At 42.2% G+C, this 8,033-nt stretch overlaps 1 pseudogene; it reads left to right on the top strand.

Annotated features, from left to right (window-relative positions):
* Positions 1–1,003: 1,003 nt before the first annotated feature.
* On the top strand, positions 1,004–1,740 carry LOC118658362 (annotated as a pseudogene).
* The last annotated feature ends 6,293 nt before the right edge of the window (positions 1,741–8,033 follow it).

Raw genomic sequence — 8,033 nt, forward strand, 5'->3', positions numbered from 1 at the left:
CATAGGTTGACGCTCAAACACTGTGCCACGCTGGCCTGACTAAGTGTTTTTTCTTAGAGTTATGGACTTCAAAGTAGCGAGCACACCTGAGGATATGTAAATTGATTCATTAGATGCAGGAGAAACACAATTTATATTTCTGTTATTTTCCATATTAAAAATAAATTACTTAAGTTTTTCCACATTTAGTGCATAGATTGGCACTGGTGCCCCCACAGGACCTTCATTTCAGACAATTATGTCTGGGAATGGGAATCTCCAAGTGAGTATATTTACAGTGGCATCTCCAGTATTAAGATGTATTATGCTAATTAAACTAAAGCAAATTTCATTAAATGCAAAGGTGACTTTAAAGATCATAGTAAATCAAGTGTGGGTTGATGACAATGGTATGCAAATACAAGAAAACAGGACAATGGTAAAGCTATCAATTCTACACTGAACCATGAGTTCATAATTAGTCTTCCTATAAGACAAGATCAATGGTGATCTACTTGGATTTGTAGCCCAGACAATTAAGAAGACTATCTTATATAATAAAAGGGTAATATGCAAATTGACCCTAATGGCGGAATGACCAGTCACTATGATGCGCACTGATTACCAGAGAGCAGACACTCAAAGCAGGAACTGCCCCCTGGTGGTCAGTGTACTCCCACAAGGGGAGTGCCACTCAGCCAGAAGCTGGGCTCACGGCTGCAAGTGCAGCGGTGGTGGCAGGAGCCTCTCCCGCCTCCTCGGCAAAGCTAAGGATGTCCAATTGTGGGGAGTGAGCCTAAGCCATCAGTCGAACATCTCCTGAGGGCTCCCGGGCTGCAAGAAGGATGTCTGGCTGCCAGCTTAAGCCAGCAGGTGGACATCCCCATAGGGGTCCCGGACTGCGAGAGGGCTCAGGCCAGGCTGAGGGATTCACCCCCACCCCCGAGTGGATGAAGTTTCATGCACTGGGCCTCTAGTTATACATAAAGATTTATATCCACTGGCTTTGCAGATGCTGCCGCCCCGAAGCCGTCCGAGACTAGCCATGGTGAACCCCACCATGTACTTCGACATTGCCGCTGACGGCGAGCCCCTGGGCCACGTCTCCTTCGAGCTGTTTGCAGACAAGGTTCCAAAGACGGCAGAAAACTCCCGTGCTCTGACCACTGGGGAGAAGGGATTTGGTTATAAAGGTTCCTGCTGTCACAGAATTATGCCGGGATTTATGTGCCAGGGTGGTGACTTCACACGCCACGATGGCACAGGCGGCAAGTCCGTCTATGGGGAGAAATTTGAGGATGAGAACTTTGTCCTGAAACATACAGGTCCTGGCATCTTGTCCATGGCAAATGCTGGACCAAACACAAATGGCTCCCAGCTTTTCATCTGCACTGCCAAGACGGAGTGGTTGGATGGCAAGCATGTGGTCTTGGCCAGGTGAAGGAAGGCATGGATATTGTGACAGCCATGGAGCGCTATGGGTCCAGGAATGGCAAGACCAGCAAGAAGATCACCATTGCTGACTGTGGGCAACTCTAATAAATTTGACTTGTGTTTTATCTTAACCACCAGACCATTCCTTCTGTAGCTCAGGAGAGCACCCCTTCATCCTGATTTGCTTGGAATGTTCCATAATCTTTGTGCTCTTGCCAGTTTATTGGGTTCCATAATTTCCCTCCCCTTTCCCAGTCTAGCTGGATTACAGAGTTAAGTTTATGATTATGAAATAAAAACTAAACAGTTGTCTGTCAAAAAAAAAAAGATTTATATCCACTGTTGTTCATGAACCTGATTCCAATTATGTTTTGAGAAATTAGTTTATGATAAAATCAATTCGCCAGGCATTTAAATATTTTTTCAGAGTATCAATTCCTCTGTCTTTGAAAATCATTAGTGGTTTTGCATTAAAATGCTACATGTATGTAATCTATAATAGTAAAACCATAACATGCTAATTAGACCAGACATCCTTCCAGACAATCTTCCAGACGAAGCCAGGGCTGCGAGGGAAGCCCAGGTCCCGGGTGCCTGCCGGCAGCCAGAGGGAAGCTGGTGCCAGCAGCCGGGGTAAGGAAGTCATACTCTTGCATGAATTGGGCCTCTACTTTATAATAAACATATGCATGTTAAGTGGGTGTGCTCAAGATTTATTGTACTGCTAGGAAAGCATGTATGAAGAGGTTTGGAGACCTGTGCATTAAAGGCCTATGTGCTTTGGCACAAATAATTAGGGAGCGTCACTACAAAAAGGAAATGAAACTTACAAGGGAAGCTGAGACTGCCTAGAACTAGGTTATGTGCAGGTATGCCAATGAGAGAAACAAACATATTTCACCCTTTTTACCAATATTTATTGAGACTACAATATGAAGGATGAGAATGCTCGTGCTGAGAATTAAAAGAAAGAGGCCACTTGGTGAAAAGTATGTTATGCCTGGGACTATTGAGAAATTGTCCTTTCTCAGCCATTTTCCCTCTCTGCCACTTTAGGTTCTGTGAAAGGGACCAAGTTACTGAACTGACTCTACCCTAACTGGAAAATGACAGTGAGAGCAGCATACAACTCAGAGACTTGTTACGAAACTTGAATTTTTGTATGCGAAGCACGTACACAATGCCTGCGTTTTCTAATTGCTGGCTGAAGTTATATTTTCATAGGCTCTGTGCTTTTCAGTGGGAGCATCTTACTTTTTCACTCAGTATTGGATTTCCAGCACCTGGAATCTTGTTTTAACATGGCAGCAATTGCTAGAAAATAAATAGCAAAATAAATAAAACATCAAGTACACTCGGTATCAGAAGGAGATGGCTGGAGAGGCAGGTCTAGGAGAAAAGTCATATTTTGGTTTACCTAATTCTTTTTACTTTTTAAATATATTTTTTATTGATTTCAGAGAGGAAAGTAGATGGAGAGAGAGATGGAAACATCAATGATTAGAGGGAATTCGTGATCGGCTGCCTCCTACATGACCCACACTGGGAATTGAGCCTTCAACCTGTATATGTGCCCTGACTAAAAATTGAATTGTGACCTTGTGGTTCATAGGTCGATGCTCAACCACTGACCCACACTGGCGAGGGTTTACCTACTTCTTAAGGTAATCTAGTAGTAGTCTGAAGGCATGTATGTGAGTACATTATATATATATATACATACATAATGTATAAATATGTATATATATAATGTATAAACTTAACTGCATTTGATGTTGAATATCTGTTGATAAATGTAACTGCCTTTGATGTTGAATATTTGTATATATTCTGTGCCATGGATGCAGACAGAACTGCATGAACAAGCATGTTATATGAGCACTAGGGGTCCAGTGCACAACGAATTCTGGGTCACATGGCTGCAGTAGGCACAGGGGTGGTTCTTGACCCACCACCTTGCTCCTGCCCAGCCCCTCCCACCACAGCCCCCACTCCCCACCCCCCATCCCCTGTCTGCTGGCAGCCTTGATCCCACCACCTCTGCTCCCACATGCTGACGGCGCCGGCCCTGCTCACACCGGCTGAAGGCACGGAGCAATTGGGGCCGGTGCCAGCAGTGGGTGTTAGTGGGGTCAGCCTCCTCAGTGGGTGCGAGTGGTGGTTGCTGCCCTGATCACCCCTCAGGAGCAGAGGGGGGTGGAGAAGCCCTCAGGGGTGATCAGTGCCAGCAGTCGCTGCTCACACCTGCTTCTGGCACCGAGCAATTGGAACTGGCAGCTCTGTGAGTGGCGGCTCCATTGCCATCTGCGGGTGCAAGCGGGGATGGCACTGGCAGCAGGTGCAAGCACCGGGTGGGACCATGGCGCATAGGAGCAAAGAATTTTCAGTAACCACCAGAGGCTCGCCCTGATGACAGTGACCAGTGCTCCGCCTTGGTCTGGCGCCCCTGCTCACCTGCTCCACCATCCTGCCATGGCCAACACCTTCCATGTTCCATACACGTCCCCTGGTGGTCAGTGCATGTCATAGTGACTGAATGTTCGGCTGTTCGGTTGTTCCGGTTGTTCCACCGTTCTATTTGCATATTAGCTTTTTATTATATTGAATAAAGTTCAGGATCAAATATTTGTTCAGAAGCTGAAATGTATAAATGCTTACATACTTAATATTATTTTTATAGCTACATGGTTAAGTTTTTGTTTACATTTAAGCTTTTTCTTTGCACAATTTTATACTTTATTTTAAAAATTATGCATCAGTTCCTGCATCAATATATTATGGTATTGGCTATTTTTCATAAAATCTGTATGTGATGCAAAATAAGAAATTCATGTGATGAAGTTAAGACTGTGCTACAGGTAATTTATAATCTGATATCCTATGTTTTATTTTGTGATACATATTTTTAAGTTATAATAAACCTTAATTGATGATAAGTACCTTTCTTTGAATAATCATATTCCATATTTTCAATTTTTTATACATAATATTGCTTTAGTTACATGTATTAGTGAAGCTTTTCTAACGACTTTTCTTTCAACACAGTAATATTAAAAATATGAATCTTTGAATTTCAGTGTAATATTTTTAAAAAATAATTTGTAGTCAAAAGATCAATTTTAAATATTTATTTTCTTTTTAATGTCTCCACAAAATATATATTAAAATGTAAATCTATTTCCTTACTATATTCAAACACATTGTTATAAAGCTAAAACTCCAACTGTTTTATTCTGCAAGGTTAATTTTTAATTACATCTTGTTAAAATATGTTACTGAACATTAAGAAACTAAGATGTCGTTAGTTTCAATAATAATATGGGATGATATAGAGACTGGAATAATGGCATAAATGAAGAAATACAAAATAAGATGAAAATAATACCATTTGCTTAAAACCTATAAATTACTGAAAATGACATTCTCCTTGTTTAATATATTTAGTGCATTTTTTGTTTCTCACTGAATATTCTTCTATGATTAACACTGTAGTAATCTGGATGAATGCTGGCAAAAATAACAAAACCAAGCTGATTGATCTCATTACACATTCATGCTATTCAATCCAGAGCTTTTTATTCTTAACAAATGACAATGATTTCTAATTGGCGCCCACAGATATTTTTCATATTTTAAACATGAACTATTCTCCTCAACATACTCCCCCCTAACACACACTCTCTACACACTAATTCACTCTCCATTCTCTGAAGATAGAAACCATCTCTTGTAAACACCTTCAGTTTCTCTTGTTAGAGCTCATAATTGCATGAATCTCCTACTCTCTTTTCTTATGTCAAAATTCATTCTGCCTCTTCTACAAAGCTAATCACCTCCTTATAGCCTTGATCGTAGTTCTTATCTTCCATCCAGATTTCACTCAACTGTTATGGATTTTCTCTAATGAATGATTTTTTCAATTCCCTCCCCCAGTGGTGACTGAGACTAGTGACGAGAATTTGCTTCTTCTTTCATGTTGGTAAATACGTACATTAAAGGAGAATCAAGAAAAATGCCCAAACATTTAAGTTTAGTATATTTTACATTTATGAAGGTAATTTATCATTATTATTATCATTATCATTATCATTATTATTATTCTGTTGTTGTCATTAATTCTCACCTGAGGGTATTTTTCCCATTGATTTTTAGAGAGAACGGAAGGGAGGGGGAAAGACACAGAGAGAGAAACATTAATGTGAGAGCAACACATCAATTGGTTGCCTCCTGCACACACCTGGAATCAGAGATCAGCCTGCAACTGAGGTATGGCTGGAATCGAACCCTAGACTCTTCAGTCTGTGGCCAACACTCTAACCACTGGGAAAACAGGCTAGGGATTGAGTCATTTCTTTAGTCTACCATGATTAACAATAAATTTCCCCACACAAAATAAAGACAAAATTCATTTCAGTCTGTAATTGAAATTTATATTCCTCCAACTCCATTTGAGGACCCCGTCTCTCCTCATCTAAGCTGACATTTGACATCTTTCAGCATAAGTAGTGATGAAAACATTGACCTTGTAGGTTGCATCTGCCACCAGCACTAATTAGCAATGTGGCCTTAGGAAAATTACTTAATTTTGCTGTACCTGTTTCCTCATGTCTACAAGCAGCAGTAATAACAATAACAACCTCCTAATTCTGTTATGAGGATTAAAAATACATGTCTAGTCAAGGGCCAATTAGTGGCATATGGAATACTATATAGTCAATTAAAACATTCTTACTATTAAACCAATCGAAGTGCTTTTACTGACTCTATCACACTTCTCCCCTGTTATTTAAAACTAGAGGCCCGGTACACAGAAATGTGTGCACTCAGGAGGGTCCCTCAGCCCAGCCTGTGCCCTCTCACAGTGTGGGACCCCTTGGGGAATGACCACCTGCTGGCTTAGGCCTGCTCCACAGGGGATTGGGCCTAAGCTGGCAGTCAGATATCCCTCTGGCAGTCCGGGAGCCCTCAGGGGATGTCCACTTGCCAACAGGGAGCAGGTCTAGCTGCAGTCGTTCATCCTTAGCGCTGCTGAGGAGGTGGGAGAGGCTCCCACCACCACCGCTGTACTGGAAGCCATCAGCCTGGCTTGTGGCTGAGCAGAGCTCCCCCTGTGGGAGCACACTGACCACCAGGGGGCAGCTCCAGCATTGAGCTTCTGCCCCCTGGTGGTCAGTGTGTGTCATAGTGACCAGTGATTCCCAGTTGTTCTGCTGTTAGGGTCAATTTGCATATTATCCTTTTATTATATAAGATAGAGGCCTGGCACATGGGTGGGGGCCAGCTGGTTTGCCCTGAAGGGTGTCCCAGATCAGGGTGGGGGTCCTGCTGGGGTGCCTGGCCAGCTCGGGTGAGGGGCTGATGGCTGTTTGTAGGCTGGCCAAGCTCACCAGCAGGGACCCTCATCCCATGAGGGTGTGGCCAGCCTGGGTGAGGGGCAGATGGTTGTTTTCAGGCTGGCCACAGCCCCCAGCCACCCAAGATCTCAGTGGAGGCTGGCTGGAAGCAGGTACCTGGGATTTATTTAGCTTTTATAATTGAAACTTTGCTGCCTTTTATGGGGGCCACAGCCAGCCAGAGCAGGCAGGAAGCTTGGCTTCCTCCATTGCCAGGGCAACCAAGCCTCCTGCTTGCTCCAGCTTCGTGGCTGCTGGCCTCCATCTTGGTTGGGTTAATTTGCATATAGTCGTTCTGATTGACTGGTGGGCATGGCTTGGGCATAGCGAAGGTATGGTCAATTAGCATCTTTGTCTTTTATAAGTGTAGATGCTAGTAACCTGACTTGTTGTAATTCCAACATTTTGCCTTGGTCTCCTGGATCTTCAGTTTCCACAGACTTCATTCATTAAAACATATGCCAGTGTCAACACCCTTCTTGAACCTTACGCCTTGCTTCCACAGGCATTTGATTCTGCTTGCTCCTCTATCCCTCTGTTACTTCTATTACTGAATCTGCTCTCTTCCACTATAAGAAAAACTAAAGTATGTATGTGTATGCATTTCTTCTGGGACTGTTATGACATAATCACAAACTGGCAGGCAGGCAATGTGGTGTTTTCAGCTACAGCTGTGTCTTATTAGTCTACAGGGTATTTCTCTATTATTGTTTCCATTTATTTTTTAAATTAAATTTATTGGGGTGACAAAATTGAGCTTTCTTTTTCCAGGACTATGGCTTTGGAAATGGCCAGGTGAGACATGTTCTTGTGGTGGACATCTTGTCATGGTTTTTGCTTGCCCAGAATATTCTTATTCTCATAAAATATTCAGAATATTCCTGAACACACTTTTCAATTGGTATTGTTATTTACAGTCTGTTATAAATCGATTAGTATGTGAGACAAAGACATAATCAGCAGCAAATAATTCAGACTCATGATCAGCAGGGGATTTTTTGTGTTTGTTTTCTTCCCTTTTCTTTTTTTGTTTTTGTTTTTCTTTTCTTTTTAAATTTCATGGTTTTTTTTAAATAGTTTTATTGATTTTTAGGGTGAGAGGAAGGGAGATAGGGAGAGAGGGAGAGAGAGAGTAAAAAGAGAGAGAGAGATCAATTGATTGCCTCCCATACACACCCCAAGCTAGGATCAAATCCAAGCTAGGATCAAATCCAAAAGCTGGATTTG

Source organism: Myotis myotis, unplaced genomic scaffold, assembly GCF_014108235.1.
Source record: "Myotis myotis isolate mMyoMyo1 unplaced genomic scaffold, mMyoMyo1.p scaffold_m19_p_6, whole genome shotgun sequence".
NCBI lineage: Eukaryota > Metazoa > Chordata > Mammalia > Chiroptera > Vespertilionidae > Myotis > Myotis myotis.